General features: G+C 37.2%; 1 protein-coding gene and 1 pseudogene across 3 annotated transcripts in view; one reads left to right on the top strand and one right to left on the bottom strand.

Moving 5' to 3' along the window:
- GPR1 (G protein-coupled receptor 1) overlaps positions 1 to 16,711 on the bottom strand; it is a 41,579-nt gene extending 24,868 nt beyond the window's left edge. The window contains exons 1-3 of one of the 3 annotated variants that reach the window (XM_016135071.2): positions 16,603 to 16,711; positions 12,319 to 12,471; positions 595 to 691 (exon numbers count right to left, since the gene is read on the bottom strand). The gene's annotated coding sequence lies outside the window, so the exon portion shown is untranslated. Of the gene's footprint in view, positions 1 to 594; positions 692 to 12,318; positions 12,578 to 16,602 lie in introns of those variants that run through there. The other 2 variants (XM_016135072.2, XM_036237371.1) reach the window with 2 other exon arrangements.
- LOC118613990 lies at positions 8,366 to 8,484 on the top strand (annotated as a pseudogene).
- Positions 16,712 to 17,532: the final 821 nt, after the last annotated feature.

The raw sequence follows: 17,532 nt of genomic DNA, 5'->3' as shown, positions 1-17,532 counted from the left end.
AAAACCCCATTAAATGTAAACTCTAAGTACCTAAACTATCTTTCTTTATTCTCAGCCATACCCTAAGTTGCTGGGACAATTCCTAGAATAATTCCTAGCTCAATAAATATCTGTTAAAAGAATGAGAAAGGTCTAAAATAAATATGATCTTGGCTTATAATTTTACCTACTACACATCAACTCCTACCATTATAGCCAAAATTAAATTTGGTTTTTATTTTTTGCTTGCTTTCCATTTCTTATTACAAATTGAGAGAATGTGAATTCTAGAGTTTGGCAATCAAATCGTTAACATGGATGAACCTGAGCCAGAAAGTAGTGGACATAGTAGGTACAGCTGGGTTCCTGGAGGGAGCGGCAGAGAGCTTTTTGAATGCAAGCCCATCAGAGCACTTAGGTATAGAGCGACCTTCAGGAAAAAGGTGAAACTGCAGCTGGGGACCAAGGAGGGGAGGACTCACCACATGGGATCGATCTTACTTGAAACCAGGAGAACCAATGCTCCACTACACTTGAAGGAAAGAGGTCCCAAGCCTGTATGAAGCCACATGTCAGAAAATATAGCTTACTTATTAGCCAAATGTCAATACTCACTCAATGAAACCACAGGCGAATAAAACTGCAGGAGATGGATCAGTCAGGAGGAGTCAGAATAATGGAAATCAGAACTGGAGCGAAAACCAAGAGGAGCCTAAATAGATGTGGAAATAGAGTGCATCAGCTTTGTCCTATTTTGATGTTTGTGTTAACCACAAAACAACAGACTTCCCACTATCATGACCTCTGGCAAACCACTGGGGCTTGCTAATGGTGCTGGTGGCTAACTGGACTCAGTCCTAAAGGGCAAGTGTCATCCCGAGACACAGGCAGCTCTTATTTCAGAACACCCTTTACATTCTGCTTTACTGTACTCACTATTTCTGTGTCTAACTCAGAATCGAAGAAAGTTTAACAATGTATAACTAAAAGCCTTCAGTTTTTCCTCTCTATCCTCCCGAACCTCCAATTTTTCATCTTCATCCTCTTGTTCGGCCCTCACCTTCTCTTTTTCAAATTTAGAAAGCTGCTTGCTTTGCTTAAAATAATTTCTTTAAATTTGTAATTAGTTATTTGGCATCAAATAATAAAAATTATCTTTTTAACTAACACACCCAGCAACTATCCTAAGTAGTTTCAAAGTGGTGTCTTATACTGCTTAAAAAGGACCATGCTCCCCAACCTCTTTATACACTGTAGTGTAACATTAGGACTAAAATCAGTACTGGTCTTAATATAAAAGTACACTGTAAGACATGATTTATGATATGCAGGCATCCTGAGGAATATGATTAATGGTTGGATTTTATTTCAGATATTTTACCCATTTACCATGAGAGTACTACATAATGTTTCTCCATTTTTGTCTCAAATTGTTTAAGGAATAATCAACTGTTGGCCAATTCCAAGGTTTGTAAGATGACTTTACTACAGATGTCACCAGTGTGGTCAAGAGCCTAGTTAACAGAAGGGAGTGTTATTCAAAGGGCAGACTAAGCACAGCAAAGTGGAAGCAGTAAAACATTAGACAGGTTTAACTTCAAAGGATTTATCTACAATTTTGTAAATTCTGGAAAGAAGCTATTTCACCTTAATTAAGAAATTTGCGAGCGTTGGTTTAGCATTTTTTATATTGAATTACATATGAAGAAAGATAACATAAATGTATATTTAGGGCCTGTCAAGAAAAACTGTGAAAGACTTTGAAATGGGCAAAAAGATTCCTGGAAATCCTACCTGGTCTGTTTTTTCAAGTTCTCTCTGCCTGTCATTGTCTTTGAGGTAATTTACAATTGTGTAAGTTGTAGACAACTTATATCTCTGCAAGTGATACTTGTCCATTGAAATAGAAATGAATCATGTCTAGTGAAATGCCATTGATTATTGCCCTGTGTGTATTGGCTAGTTTTGCAACTGTTGAATATTCATTTAACATTTCTGATAGACTACAGATATGTGATACCTTGAATTCTCCTTTTAACCCATGCAGTATTTTACTGATTCTCTCATAATTAACAAGTTAAATAAAACCTTTGAAAAATGTTAATTTTATATTTGTACGTGAGTCATGATTTGCCTGTTTAAAAAATTGTCCTTTTAATTTTTTTAAAGTTTTTTTTTTAATTTTTTTTTTAAATTGAGATATAATTGACATATAACATATTAGTTTCGGGCATACAATATAATGATTCAATATTCATATAGAGAATTGATCACCACAATAAGTCTAGTTAACATCTATCACCGTGCAGAAACAAATTTTCTTCTTGTGATGAGGACTTTAAGATTTACTCTCTTAACAACTGTTAAATATACATGACGGTATTATTGACTATAGTCACCATGCTGGACATTACATCCTCATGACTTATTTATTTTATAACTGGAAGTCTGTAACTTTTGACCCCTTCACTAATTCATTCATTCCCCACCCCCTTCCTCTGGCAGCCACCAATCTGTGCTCTGTATCTATGACCTTGATATATTAAAAAAATTATCTTTTAGTAAGACTTCGGTCAAAAGTGTTGGTCTGACTTTGGGAGGAGAACTGAGAGTAGGGATAGAATGGTCGGGATGCGGTAAGGTTAAAAAATGTATATGAAATTTTGTTTTGGTACACTCAATCTCCAAAACCTAAGTTTACCTTCCACTCCTACGATCGTGATGGAACCGAACATCAGGCTGGGGAAGCACTTACTTAGAGGAAGGGGAGGAGGAAATAGGGAAAGAAGGGGTGTTTACATGCAATATCAGGCAAACGGGAGGGGGGGGGGGCTTAAGGGAAAAGAATTCTCGTATCACCCCGTTTGATATTGCCAAAGAAAATTCTTCTTTTATGGATCCCAGACTCTACTCTCTTCCCTTCATCCCTCTCTGTTATCTTTAAAGGCTGTGTTAGAAGCCAGGTCCTTAATATGGCTGTTGGAAATGAAGGACCAATCAACAAGGTGAATGTAATTGTTTTGCACAGATAGAACATTTAACACAGTATTCAAATGTGTGCACTTTCCTTTTTTTTCTTTCTCTCTTTTTGCAGTTAAACTGAGGCCACTTTGATCCCTCAGGTAGAGGAAGGGAGCTAAACCATTGTTCCAGCCATGTCCAAACTATAACAGAATTGGTTGGATGTGGCACTCTGCCTGATCGACATGGCCGTTTGAGAACACAGAATGCCTTCCTTGGCCTGAAGATTCTATCTGCCTCACTAAAGTGGGATGAAGAGAAGTCACAGCAGCCACAAAGAAATTCCAGTTATATCTAATCTGTCCTTGTCTCAACTCTCCCCTGGGATATCTAAATATTTTTGGAGTGTTTATGTGGAGCCGAGTTTTATTTCTACATTCCCCTTTCCTGTCTGTCTGTTTTCTTCTGTCACCCTGGTCTCTTCAGTCCTTAAACCTCCTTCTTTCCCACCAGTCCCTCCTCACCAAGTGCTTCTATGTAATCCAGAAACAATCACAAGCATTTCTGGGCACTATCTTATGGCGGTTAAGAACTAGGGCCCTGGAGCCAAAGAACTTGGTTTCTAATTGTAGTGCCATTTTTTTACCTAACTGTGTGGACTTGGAAAACTGGTCAAAGCTGCAAGCCTCAATTTCTCCATCTTTAAAACAGGGATAATAATATCCACTTTATTATTTATCTACTTCAGCCATGAAGATGAAATGAGGCAATTAGTGAAGCTCAGTGTCTGACTGTTATCTATTGCTATTATAATCTCCTTCTCTATTTCCAGTTGCCTATTTATTTTCCCTGTATCTATGGTGTTCTATTTCCTATTTTCTCATTTGTAGGTATTACTTTCCATCTTAATTCTCAACTCAATATAGATACTGAAAGGGTTCAGGACACGCTACCCCAAAATATAGCACCTTGGCATACTGAATATTGTAAGCTAAAGGAATCTGAGAAATAGCGGATACAGGAGGGCTTTTGTGACCTTCCCCTGAAGCAGGTCATAAGGCCGACATGTGTGAGGTGCCCTCCCTGTACCCGGAGTAAATGAGCATCCTTATCTCTGAAGCCGGAGGGATGGATGCAGAAAGGAATCTGAAAAAACAGGACTTGTTATGTTTACCCAGGTTTATTACTCTTAGCTCATATCTCTCTTGTCTCATTACATTTTTCTATGACTTTCCACTTTACATTGAACCTAGTATAATAATTCTCAAGTTTAACTGTTTCTTCAGGTCTTCATTATGAAGCCTTCTTTATGAAGGCTTCTGTGTCATATAACACTTGTATTAAATTTGCATGCCTTTTTCTTTTAAATAAAAATTAACATAAACTATATATAAATACATGTATTTTATTTAACTCATATTTAATTATTTATAGTTCATATAAGTAAATAAAAGTTAGGATTAATTTGTTAATCTGCTTTTTATTACAGGGGCTCCAGCTGAGAATTTAGAAGGGGAAGAAGAAAAGATAATTTTTTTATTCCGCTATAATACCGAATCAAAGACATTGGTCACATTTCCTATGCTGTGATTGTTCTTGAAGACAGAGTGACTCTAACCACCATAAGAAGCCCAAATAATATTGATCCAAAAAAAAAAAAAAAAGAAAGAAAGAAAGAAAAAGACAGTGGTCACGCATACCATATTATTTTTTGATTACAATCAATTCCATTTTCTTCATCTATGATCTGGAGAGAAAATCCATCCGTAATCCATTGACAGTGCCTGGCTCCTAGTAAGATCTGAGGAAGTGTGAGATATTGATATTCCATTGCCTAATTAGTCCTTTTATCAGGGTGTGTTATGAAATAATTCACATAACATAGGACTGTTGAAAGTTGAAAGAACTAGGTATCTAATTCTTGGGCTTCCAGATAATTTAATGATCGAGGGCTCCAATCAGAGAGCTCGCTTTATGCTATTTGCAATTAGGTTAGACGACATTTTGAACTTATGTTTCGTCCTAAGAGAAAACAGCAGCTGAAAGCTACCACTGCGAGCAACAAAATGGTGGCTTCTTGCGGTTACAGGAAAGCCACGTTGTGCTCCTTCTTTCCTTTCCAAAAGAAGGACATTCCGGTCCCATGATAACTTTCTGCTAAAGGAGTTTATCTTGCAACAGATGATTCGTGTCAATGAGTTCATATCTTGTGAGGAAGATCGGTACAACATAGCTGGGCTTCTTGCTGTACTCTCACTGACTTGCTGTATGTAATCCAGCTGGTCAGAGAACACATCGGTTGTCAGCCTTGGCAAGAAAAACACCAGCTCTTCCAAAGAATTTCTGTTGGGACATTCTCTTAAATTTGATGAATAAGTTATGTACTGATTGCTGGAGAAAGATGTAAAAATTTTTTTAAAATGGTCATTCTTTAGGAAATTACTGAAGGGGCAGGCTGGAGATTCAAGCAGGTTCCATTTGCCATGGCTAGAAAAGTGATCTGATTTTTTAAACAAGCTTTTATTTAAAGTTGAAATAAATGAGTTCTTAGAAATATTACAACAAAAAGTTAAAATGGAGAGACACCTTCTGCAATCATTTTTTTCCCTCCCTATGTTCTAGGAGATGTAATACATTTTTGAGATCTGAAAATACCACTTTTATAGAGTGTTTATGATAATGTAATCCCTCCTATTAGACAAGCAATTTCAAGTCTGTGCTGAAATTCCCTTTCCCAATTCAATTTCTTGAAAAACAGAAGGCAAATGATGGAAAAATGGCATGTTATACATGAAATATCATTCCAGAGCCAAGCATGCCTCCTGAACAAGGGAGAAATAGCTTAGTCATTTTACTGTCCTCTACATTTTTCCTGCCTTCTTGGTCAGTGCATGTAGAGAACTATAATTAAGTATACATTTTTATGTGTGTTGATTATGATAAAATGTTTCTAAAGGTGAACAGGTTCATTTTGAAATGAAAAGGTTTCATTTAATTTAATGAAAGCCCATATGGGGCAGAATGACGAACAGAAAAGTCATGTTTAATATTATCTAATATTCTGTTGCACCTGGGCAACGGAATAAATAATTTATATCGACTTAATATTTTCCATTAGGTGACCCAACAGTTGATTCGACTGAGCTTTAATTTCCTGAATTTGCTGGTGGTTTTGAAATTAAGGAGAAAATCACCAACAATGCTAAAGGGTAAGCTATATTTTTAGATACTTTCCTAAATGAACTATATTCCCAGACTTCCACAAGCCTATCCCACATTTTAAATCAAGACCCCCACTTTACACTCTTACCATTTTTAGTTATATACTTGAATGCTTATTTGATAAATGTCTCTTTTCCACAAGGCTCTAATTTGGCTTATTTTTACATTCCCAGAACCTACCACAGTGCCTGGTAAAGAGTGAACCTCAATAATATTTATTAACTGATGTTAAGACTATTCAGTGGGTTTTGATAAAAGTCATTTATGATCATGGGCATCTCAACAATAACTAATATTTTAATTTTGTCTGAGAAGGCAAAGGTGAGTTTGGGAAGGGAACTTACGTTCTTAATTATTATCAAATTCATTCATTCCTGTGTTCAGAACCTCTTTCTATTAAAAATGTTAAAAGAATGTTGATTACCTAGGAAAGCTAGCCTCACTCCTGAGAGGTGTTAAATTTGTTCAGCCACTTAATTAGACCAGGACTTTTGATTGACAATAGGTCCCGCTTCCATGGAAGGATGATGGAGCATTTTCTCCAATTATTAAGAGCAAACTAATTCCCTATAAATAAACCATGTGGCATCTAATCATGTATTGCTTATAAGTAAAACCAGTTCACCTAACTATTTTCAAAAGGAAGCAAATACCAAGCACACCTAATTATATAATATCATTTAACACATTATGATAATACCTAACATTTCCTGAGAACTTGTTAAGTGGCTAAGTAACTTTATATGCATTTTCACATTTAATTCTCACAACAATCCTGTGAGGTACTATTATTATTCTATTATAATTTCCAAGAGGCTAAGAGCCATTGGGCAATTAACAAAAGTGGTGAAACCCAGACAAGACTTCTGGGTCTGTCTGACTTCAGATTTCCTTCTTAACCCTTGTATACAAACTCTCTGTAATAATTATCTGTTAATATATTTATCTTCCTTACTAAACTGTGAGAGCCTCAAGGACAAGGACTATGTTTTACTCATCCTTATATCTCAAGTACAGAGTGCAGGAAACATAATAGGTACTCAATAAAAGATTAGTGAATGAAGGAGGAAGTGCTTTCTCAATCATCAAAACTATGGTATGTTAAACACGATTTCCATGTTAAATATAGTTTTCTATGTAATATGTATACACAAAATACCCAAATTGAACAAACATTTATATAATAAAACAAATAATTATATATAAATATACTATTTTTTATTAAATTAGTAATCAATGTTTTATGTTAAAGCATAAGAAATTGCCATTTTGTTAGGTCAAAAATAGTCAAGGTCTACTTATATGAGACAATCTAGTAACAAAAGCTATATCAACTTTATTTATATACTGAAGAGGAATACTCCACTACCAGATTTTTCCTATTCAAATAGAAAGTTTTATAAACAATTAAGGATATCTATAACCACTTTCTCTGGTTCCAATATCTAATTTTATATACAAATTTATTTTTCATGCCAGGTAAGGATAACTGGGTCCTAATGAAAACTTGACCCCACACATATTTATTAGAATTGGCTTGGATTCTGTCTTTTCCAAGCTGCCAGGCTATACTCATCCTTTCAAAGTCCTTCTGTATGAAGTCCTCCCTTTTTAATATTAACTCTGCCTTTATCTCAAGCCCTGATGCACCCCCTAGTGTTCCTCAAATACTTTTGTAATGATTATACTACATGTATCTATAATAATCACTTTTCATTGAATATGAGGTCTATTGTATTTAATTACATAAAGCATTTGCAAGGGAGGAACTAAATAAACCCTATAAATTCAATTATTGTATGAGATAATCTGTTGACCATGGACAGATCTTTAATAACTTTTTTTTGGGGGGGGTGGGATTTATTAAGACAAAATATAGCAACAAAAAGAAATGCAAAATTAGAACTTCAGGAAGTAGCCCTGGAAGCCATTTTAAGCACACATGAGCTCTGCTTTGCTTCTGCATAATTCCTGAGATAAGACTGTGACTTCTCCTTATTGAATTCTTTATGGGTTAAATGTTATAAAATGAATTACTTTCTTGGCTTCACCTTATCTGGAACTTTGTCATCTAGGGATTGTCTTTTTGCAGGTGATACTAAAAAAGCTTCCTGTTTTGAGTGCTGTAAGAATGTCTACCTAACCCACTGATGGACTTGAATTATTTTCCTCCTCTAGTTTTCAATTTGAAAGCTACATTCAAGTCTACAGCCATGCCACCCTGAACGAGCCTGATCCCATCTGATCTCGGAAGCTAAGCAGGGTCGAGCCTGGTTAGTACTTGGATGGGAAACCACCTAGGAAGACCAGGTGCTATAGGCATAAAAAATAAAAAATAAATAAATACATAAAAGCTACACTAAAAGTCCACTTGGGAATTTCTCAGTTCTAGGTGGGTTAACCTGGCTTTGAGTGCAGCTTTACTACCTGGATTGGTTAAATTCTGAAACACTGTGTAATCAGTAACACTAGTATTATAGGTTTTCAGGACTTAAAGAATTAAAGAATTGAGTTAGATGTGGCTTCCTTCCCTAGAGGAGAGTAGTCAGCAGTGTTGTAAAAAATAGCACAATGACAAACGTAATGTAAATATATTTCTATCGTAACCTGAAATTTTCCCTAGTTGACAGTGGGCACAAATCGGGGAGTATTTGGAGTTTTAATATAGAATTCAATGGAGTATCTCTTTTGGTAGATGCAGTACCCATTGTGTTTGCCTGATAAATACATCACACTTAAGAAGAGTTCACTAAAAAGTATTTCCTGGGCCTCCAGGAGGTGAAATACATGTTTATACACAAGTCTGTTCCTCTTCGGTGCCGAGACTCTTGTCAGGTGTACTGCCAGAGCACTGGGCTACTTGCCCTGTCAAAGCTGAGTAGAGCTTTGGGATGAAGTAAGGATAGTGGGCTGTAGAATTCTCCTCTGTTATGATTTTTGTTGTTGTTGTTGTTTTGGGACACCCAACTAAGGCTGTTTGTGTCCTTAGTGGAAACAATGCTTCGCATTTTCACTTGTATGATGCTTCCCATCTCTCTGAGAGATCAAATGCTGTTCTGGGTTCCTCTATCCTAGCAAGTTCTTCCACAAAGCTCCTCAAGCCAAAAAGGACTTCTTATATGTACATCCCAACAGTTGCTCAGTCAAGCTCATGCCTTTTTATCTCACTTTGACTCATGATGGGACAGTACTACCCACCCCTCTCACTGTCTCATCTCCTCCGTTAACCATTCACTTGCATACTCCTGTCCAGATCCATGCCTCCCTTTTCTGAATTCCATATTCTATAGGTACTACACACTTTTAAAACTTTTTTAGTTTAATAACCTAATTCTGTTTCCAGCCAGCACAACTCTAAGCTTACCTAGGGCAAGAAGCTTCCATTAAAATCCTTGTGTCTTCTTTCACCATATTAATTGAGAGTTCAGTCAATATTTGCTTGACTGAATGTGACACATAATAGTCGAAATAAAAGTGTTTCTCACCAACTATTTCTTAGGTACCCACCAAATGTATTAGGTAAGCAGCAGTTAAAAAGGTGTGTGTGTTGGGGGTGGGGGTGGGGTGTGGAATTGGAGAGCTGGAAGGAACCTAACCTATCAGATTTCTTTTAGAAGAAAGGAAACTGAGGTCTAGAAAATTTGTTCTTCCTCAAGCCATCAAACAAGTTAGAGGTAGTTGGGATTGGAGCTCTTGGGAGACAAGCAAAATCAAAATAACGGGTATAAAGATATTGTGCAACCATAGATTTGAGACATATTGGGAAACTGTCCAATTTAAAAGAATGCTGTTAGGAATCTCCATTTAACTAGTTATGCTTTTTGTTTACCTTTTAAAATTTAATACTATCAGTTTTTGTTGTTGTCTTTTATTGTTGTAATAAAACTTCATTAAAAGTTTTATGCGGCGGAAACCTTCACTAAAGTTAATGTCACCAGAGAGACCAGGTGAAGTAGAACTGGAGTCCCTACCAGACTGAAGGGTTTTAACCTTTTGTGGTGTACCTGAAAATTGGGACCTGAAGAAAAAAATAAAATTTTCCAATATTACAAAGTTTTAAAATTATAAAAGTAATAGCCTATTAGACAAATTTGAAGAAGAAGAGGAAGAAGAAAAAGGATGTATCAGCAAAGGAGTCCAGCATCTGCCACTGTGGCATAAAAATTATTTTGAGCAGAAGGCATTTGAAGTCCTTAAGGAATTCGATTGTCATAAATCCCCAGGAGCAACCAAGGAAGACTAGCTCTTATCACTGGAGCTAACGCATACCACACCTAAACAGACATGTCGCAACAACTATAATATTGCCCATCTGTTCTCCTGAGGGCCCATTTATCTTACAAAAAGCTCATTTGTTTTCCCATAAATTCCCATTCTTCTCCTCCCCTTCTCTTCTGAAGAAGTCACTTGTTTTCCTGTAAGTACCCGTTACCCCTTCCCTTCTGCCATTAAGATGATTTATAATCCCCAAATTCTAACCACCCCTTTAAGTCACATTTCTCTGTTAACTCCCCTATGTACATTAATAAAAACATGTAACTAAATTTTTGTGTTTTCTCTTACTCATCAGTCTTTTGTCATTTTAATTCACAGGCCCTCAAGAACTGCACTTAAGAGGGTAGAGGAAAAGTTTTTCCTCCCTGACACACAATCAGCTAACTATCAGCATACCAGCTCAACACAATTTTGCATAGTTTCTTAAATTTTTTCAATTGCATTTACTCTTGACATATTTATAATCATTATTAACATAATATAATATGCTACATAACCCTCCAAATTATGATTTCCTAATGACTTCAAAACAGTTTATTGAGATGATACGTAAATTTCTTACATAGCCTCTTACTGTTGGATATTTAGATTGCTTCTTATTTTTTAAAGTTATAAATAATTTGGAAAAAAAACTTTGAACATAAAGCTTTTCTCCTTTTAAAATTACTTCCATAAATTAGCTGTAAGTGCTGTGGCCTTTGAAAAGGGAATATTGTGTTAAATATCTATCTCGGGGAGATAGCAATTCGTATTAAAGTAACAAGAAAATTCTTTTATAAACCAAATAACTTAAGTCTCAGGTAACATTGTAAAGGCCATGAAAAAAAACTTGAAAACCATTTAGTGTCTGGAAGATGTGTAAACATGATGAGAATTATTTAATAAGAGGAATTACTTGAACTAGGTAATTTGAAGCCCAGAGAAAGATCCCTCGGCCTTTTCTGTCTTCTCCCTTTTTTTTTTTTTAAACAAAACAAACAAACAAAAATAATAGTGGATTAATTTAGCAACAAGTTTGTGGAAGTTTGGGTGAATGAGTTAGATTTAAGTCAAGAGGGCCAATTTAAGAGAATAATTGCTGATGAAAGTTCTATTATCAAAGCTTCATTTGGTTTTCATTAGCTTTCATTTGGAGGAAATGATAAACTATTAGACAAAAAGCAATTGGTGCTCACAGTTATCCGACAACCAAAGGAACAATCGAGTTAGCTGAACCTTTCCCCCAGCGACTTTCCTGCATTTAGCCATTTGTCCTTCATTAGGAGGGCCCAGGACCAACTATTTTAACAGGCAATTGATTAGGAGATTTCAAATAGCAACAACAAAGAAATGTTTGTTTTGAAGAACCACAAGCTATTCATCTTAAAAAGAGAGGGGGGAAAAAAAACAACCCAACCAAACCATATTACAACTCAATTTAGAACTTTTTTTTTCCTACTTTGTAATCTAAGGAGAGCAAAATCAATTTTCATCTCAGAGTACCATTTTCTCCTATTAGATTTCTCTACAGTGGGCTTTCCACAAATGATGCTTGATTATTTCTGAGTCATACTACTTAAAATCCACATTTATGAACAGTCATTTCCTAGGTAAAAGCTGAGGAAATTACAGAAAGTTCTTTGTGCCCTTATGTTCTTTCAGTGTTTTAGATTTAATCAGCAGCTGTAGCAAACCCTGTTATGATCTTCCCTCAACACTTTTGACAGGACCAAAAATATGAACCTGCACATAGAGCTTTTCATAAACTATCAGAAGTCCTTTTTCTTTTTTGCCAGCTGGTAGTTAGTCAAAATACTGTTTCGGGGAAAAAATCGTCTGCAGGAATCCTCATCAGGTCAGCTGCAAATGTGTTCAGTTCGAGAAAAACAAACACGCACTTACCAGTTAATTTTCTGTGAGGAGAGGAGCTATTGTGATGCCTGGGTGTAACCTCCCCGCTGCAGTATGAAATGGAGGGTGTTTTTCAGAACAGCACAACGTTGTACACTCTTCCCTGCCTCCTCATTTGGCTTTTATCTGGCTTTTGAAATGACACTGTAGAGGAGAATAATGTTGGGTTTCATTTGAATGTGGTTCTTCCCTTCCTCCACCACCCTCCATAAAAATTAACCACATATTTCAGGAGAAAAGTAAGCAATGAACATACTGTACAAATTAATCCTTTTGCTCAGCATGTATGTGTGTAATTGAGTTTTTTTTTTTTTTTTTTCCTTGAATGGAAATCATCGCTATTGGCTGCAGTGCCCTAGGCTGAAAAAAAAACGAGGGGGGAGCCAATTCCTCCTTTGTTTGGGTGGGATTTTTGCTTACGAAAAAATCAAGTTAAATTTCATTCCAACGACAGAATGAAAAGAACCTTAGAAGTGGGCAAGGAGAGCTCTGATAGTGAAGAATTGGAATCACAGTATTAAAGTATATATTTCAGTTTTTCTTTCTTTACTTAGATAGGTTGACAGAGAACTTTCCAGGCTCTGAGGAAATTAAAGGTTTGATTTTTATCCTTCATCTCATCTCTAGGGCTGGTGAATGTGGGCTCAATCTGTGCACCTGAGGCGAGACTCAGAATTTAGAAATTCACGGGGTGAGAATTGTGGAGGCTGAAGGTAAGCGAGCCTTGATGTGGTTAGTTTCCCTCTGCAGGGCTAACTTGATTAATTTTGTAAGGTCGAACATCAGTTTGACGATGTAATATTGGAAATCGAACATTATTAGGTCCTAAAACATTGTTAGGCTAGCTAACTGAACATTTTTTGAGGAGCACATGATTCTGTATTTGACTGCTGTGAAACACTGAAAGAGGAGCAGAATGTGTCACCCCAAAATACTCTTTGGCATAGGATTATTTTGAGCTGATTATTTTTAAGAAACTGCAGACACAGAAGAAGCTCTGAAAAGAGTAGAAGTCACCCTTTTGTAAGGGAAATCTACATTTATAAAGGAAATTTACATCAGAAAGGGGCCTTATATCAGGAAGAGAGCTACTCCTGGAGATAATTTTTACATCTGAGCGATTCATCTGCCAGTCAGGGCAACCTTTGTTTACCAAACATTTCCTCTTCTCACCTTCTGGTGAATTGCCTTCCCACCCCCCCTAAATCCCAGCCCCCCATCCCTTTCTTTAGCCGAAGACCCTATATAACCCTCAGTCTGCTGGCCACCATTTGAGGCTCATTTTTGTGAGGCTCTCAAATATACACAATTACAAATTATTTTTTTTCCCCTCCTGTTAATGTCTTTTTTACATGGGGGTCCTAGCCAAGAACAATGAAAAACAGAGGGAGAATTCTTTTTCCTCCTCTCCAAGAACAAGTCTAACAAATTTAAAGCAGTAATTCTTACTGTAGGGAGTTTAAGGTGATGTGTGGGAGCAAATTGGAATAACCTTGGGGCATGAGGTAAGTACACTGTTTCAAACTACAAATATCCCTTGGCCTGTAAGGATGTACATTCACACATTTGCCCCCAAACCCTTGATTCTGTGGAAGTAACCTCTTTTAATAATCTTCACATATTTCTTTTCAGTACGATCTGAGTGAGCACAGATGTGCTCATCGAAGGAGGTAGCAGTAGAGCTCTGTGCAGGAGACTCCTGTCTGGCCCCCAGTTACCATTTCTTGGCATCGGCAATATTAGTATTTACTAATAGTTACACACTTTTTTCTGTAATCACACAAAAGCACAATTTTATCCAAAAAAGACATTTTGAGGAGAATGTCAAGAAGTTTTAGTTACTCTACATGGCTTTGAGGTTTTTCTGGTAATAGAGTGGGAAGCATTGAGTAGCAAAAGATAAAGACAAGAAATGACATTTAGCAAGCATTTAATATGTGCCAAGCATAGTTTGAGCACAGTACACACTGAAACTCAGGAAAATGTAAACATTTTTTTTTAAAAATATTTTAGCTACCACACTAAATATATATATATATATATGGTATGCCTTACAATTGGTCTGTTATTCAAAAGTAGTTGAAGCTGAAGTGTTCAGGAGTGCTAGAGATAATTTACCTGCCACCCCGGGAATGCACAAGGAGCAGTGGGCATCAGCTAGGCTGTCGGGTGCATTGGTTAAGCTGGTGAGTCAGTTTACTGGAGATCTGTTAAGAGAGCCTCTACTGTAAGTAGCAGAGTTGGAGTTCAGCCCCAGACACTCAGACTCCTAACAGCATCTCCTAAAATACTTAATCATGTGGACGTAAGAAATGTCTAAACCTGTAGAGGTTTAGTTTATTTGAGCCAAACTGACAATTGACAAGAAGCAAAATCTCAAAGAATTGAGAAAATGATCTGGAGAATGGCAGTTCTGTATGTTAGAATCAAAGGAAGAGACCGAGACTTAAGGAGGGTTATGTGAAATCTATTGGTGATAGATTAAGTGGGCAGGAGAAAGCCAAGAGGGGAAATCTCTGGGATTAGATAAAAAATAAAATGGAGAGACACATCTTTTACATTGGTGGGTACAGGATAGTTAATAATTTACATTTACAGCACTTGGAGATGGTATTCAGGAAACCAGATAACAATGAAGGGTTCTGTGGTCTCATGCTGGGTGTGCCCTGGAGGGGTCTGGAAAAAGAGATTACTCTGACATTTCAAACGTGTGTTATCTTAGATACAAAAAGACAATAGACGGGCTCACTTAAGGTAAAGATTGACCTTTGTCAAGGAAGATACGGGCCTAGGACATGATCTGCTTTTAGTTAGGAATTTTTATGTTCAGACTATCCTGTGCGGTTACTTTCAGTCTCTGAGTTTGCAGGGCCCGCCCGCCACGCCGGCCTCCCTTGAGCTTGTCAGGTTTAGTATGTGGCCCCTTTTTTTGTCCACAACGCTTAGACTCTTCATCTCTCTATGAGAAGAAGTGTTTCCAGAATTGAATGAATGGAAGGAAGGGGCACGAATAACTTCTACCAGATAAAAGGATTTCAGGACACTTCCACCACTTTCTAAACTATTGCAATTTCTCTGACGCCTGTAGTGGTTAGGATTTCAAGAGGTCTCTGGAGAGGTGCATGTGTATGTAAGCAGGTTTATAGGGCCAGCTGGGCTCAGGAGACACACAGTATCTCTATCATACTCTTCTAGGGAACAGAATAATCTCTTTTCCCAAAAAGTGCTTTTTCCCCCCCGGATGTGTGAAATTTCTCTGTTAGAGAATTTTTCTCTTGAAGAGAGTATATTCTAAAAGACCTTTGTATCAATGTAGTGAAGCTCCAATAGAATTGATTGGGCAATTTTAAGATAGTCCCCACCCCCACCCCACCAGAAAAAATTGGGGCCATCTTGGCTTCCCATTTTTCGATATGATCACGGATATCATTATTCTTTTCATTTCTTGCTTGATGTTAAAATAGTATACAGGCCCCAAACACCTGATGCTAACATTTCAGAAATGGGTATTTGGGAAAATACAATCGAATCATATTTATTTTTGTTGTTTGTACCAAAAAAAAAAAAAAAAAAAAATTGGCCCAGAACATAACCACTGAAAAAGAGGTAGTAAACAAGTGCACGATTTTTTAATAAAAGAAGCTAATTTGTGAAAAATGGAAAGACTTCCCTGTTTTTCAATTATTTTCCTCTTGTCAGACAGGGAGGTAACTATCTCCTTGTGGAAGTGCCCTTTGTAGGCCTGTTTTCTTCAGGGTAGGCAGGATAGGAGATTAGACTGTGGGGCGTTGATTGGGCTGAACAGTGAGTCTGGAACCGTGCAAAGCTTTTTCTAGACACTGAAATGTACTCAGTCGCAAACTCAGTGGCTCAGGGAGGTTACATGTAGGAGCCATGCTAACTTGGACATACAGGGCAGCTCTTATGCTTCTTAAACCAGAGAATTCTTAAAGGCCACTGAGGACAAAGACTTCTCGACATTCCTCCTTTTAATTCTGTCTGGCCCCTGCAGGAACTAAGCTTTGAGGATGCTCAGTAAATCTGTTAGAAGATTTAGCTCTACATCTTTTTAATTAAGATACACAAAGCTCTAATTACCTGCGGAAATGTGGAGAACAGCTTCTATTGTTATCCCTAATTTGAATAAACCTTCCCTTTTGATATGCCAAATGCCGAATCAAATGAGGTCCACATACAGTATTTAGATTCGTTTTCTTAACTACAAATCTCAGATGCTCAGGCCGGAAGCTTTCAGAAGGCAAAGCAAACACTCACCTCTCAGAAGGTACCTGTGCCTTGCAGCTGCAGGTAGGGAGGTTCCTGGGCAGAGGCTTCGAGCTGTGTTCTGAATCTTTGTGGTTAATAATTTCTCTGGGAGAACGGGTTGCAGCTACCGTGAGTCTTGGAAAAAGTATTTCCTCTTTTTGTAACCATAGGAGGCAAATAGTCTTTTAACTTGCAGCCCTAGAAAAAGAAATGTGGTTTGCCAGTGGTTAAATAAATCTGGTGTATATCACTTAGTCAACAGACATCTGGGTGACACCATCGTTGGCCCTGATTCAAAAGAAAGGACTGCTCTGGGAGTTCATGCCGCTCCCAACTATTTACTTTAATTATGCTACTTTTCTTGTTAAACTGTAGATTGTGGATATGATGTCAGTGTATCTGGATTTTTCTAAAATGTCACATTATGGGAAAGGAAAGGGATCAGAGAATAAGGCTTATTTTCTTGACTTTTTTAACCGGTTCAATCACTACTTGTATTTTTCATTAGGAAATTGGTAGCCTGGGGCATACTGCAGCTGCCATGTGTTTTGTTTGTGCTGCACAGTGTTTTCTAGAGTTTGAATTAATTTCCATCATTTAAAAATCAGATATTACACAGCCATTGAGATTATCAGCTCCTCATGAAAAAATTGCCAGATCTGGGTAACCATGGGCCTGTGTCCCACAAGAATACGGTTGGAGGAGGCTGAGTACTGGCTGCTGCCAATACCTGACCTTTTTGGGCAGGCATCACCTTCCAGTTCTACACCTTTTCCTCCTGCCCGCCTCACTTACCCAGGACATCTACCTGGATCCTCCAGGATTCTGCACTTTCTGCACTTTCAACCCTTGTGTCCCTTTCTTATTCTTTTCCTGTTGCGTTTCTTCCATTTAGGAAAATTAAATACACAGAAAGCTAAGCTATCAGACAATCGTTTT

Source organism: Rousettus aegyptiacus, unplaced genomic scaffold (assembly GCF_014176215.1).
Source record: "Rousettus aegyptiacus isolate mRouAeg1 unplaced genomic scaffold, mRouAeg1.p scaffold_m13_p_2, whole genome shotgun sequence".
NCBI lineage: Eukaryota > Metazoa > Chordata > Mammalia > Chiroptera > Pteropodidae > Rousettus > Rousettus aegyptiacus.
Note: the sequence above shows the minus strand (reverse complement) of the source record. Positions and strands in the feature narration are given on the sequence as shown.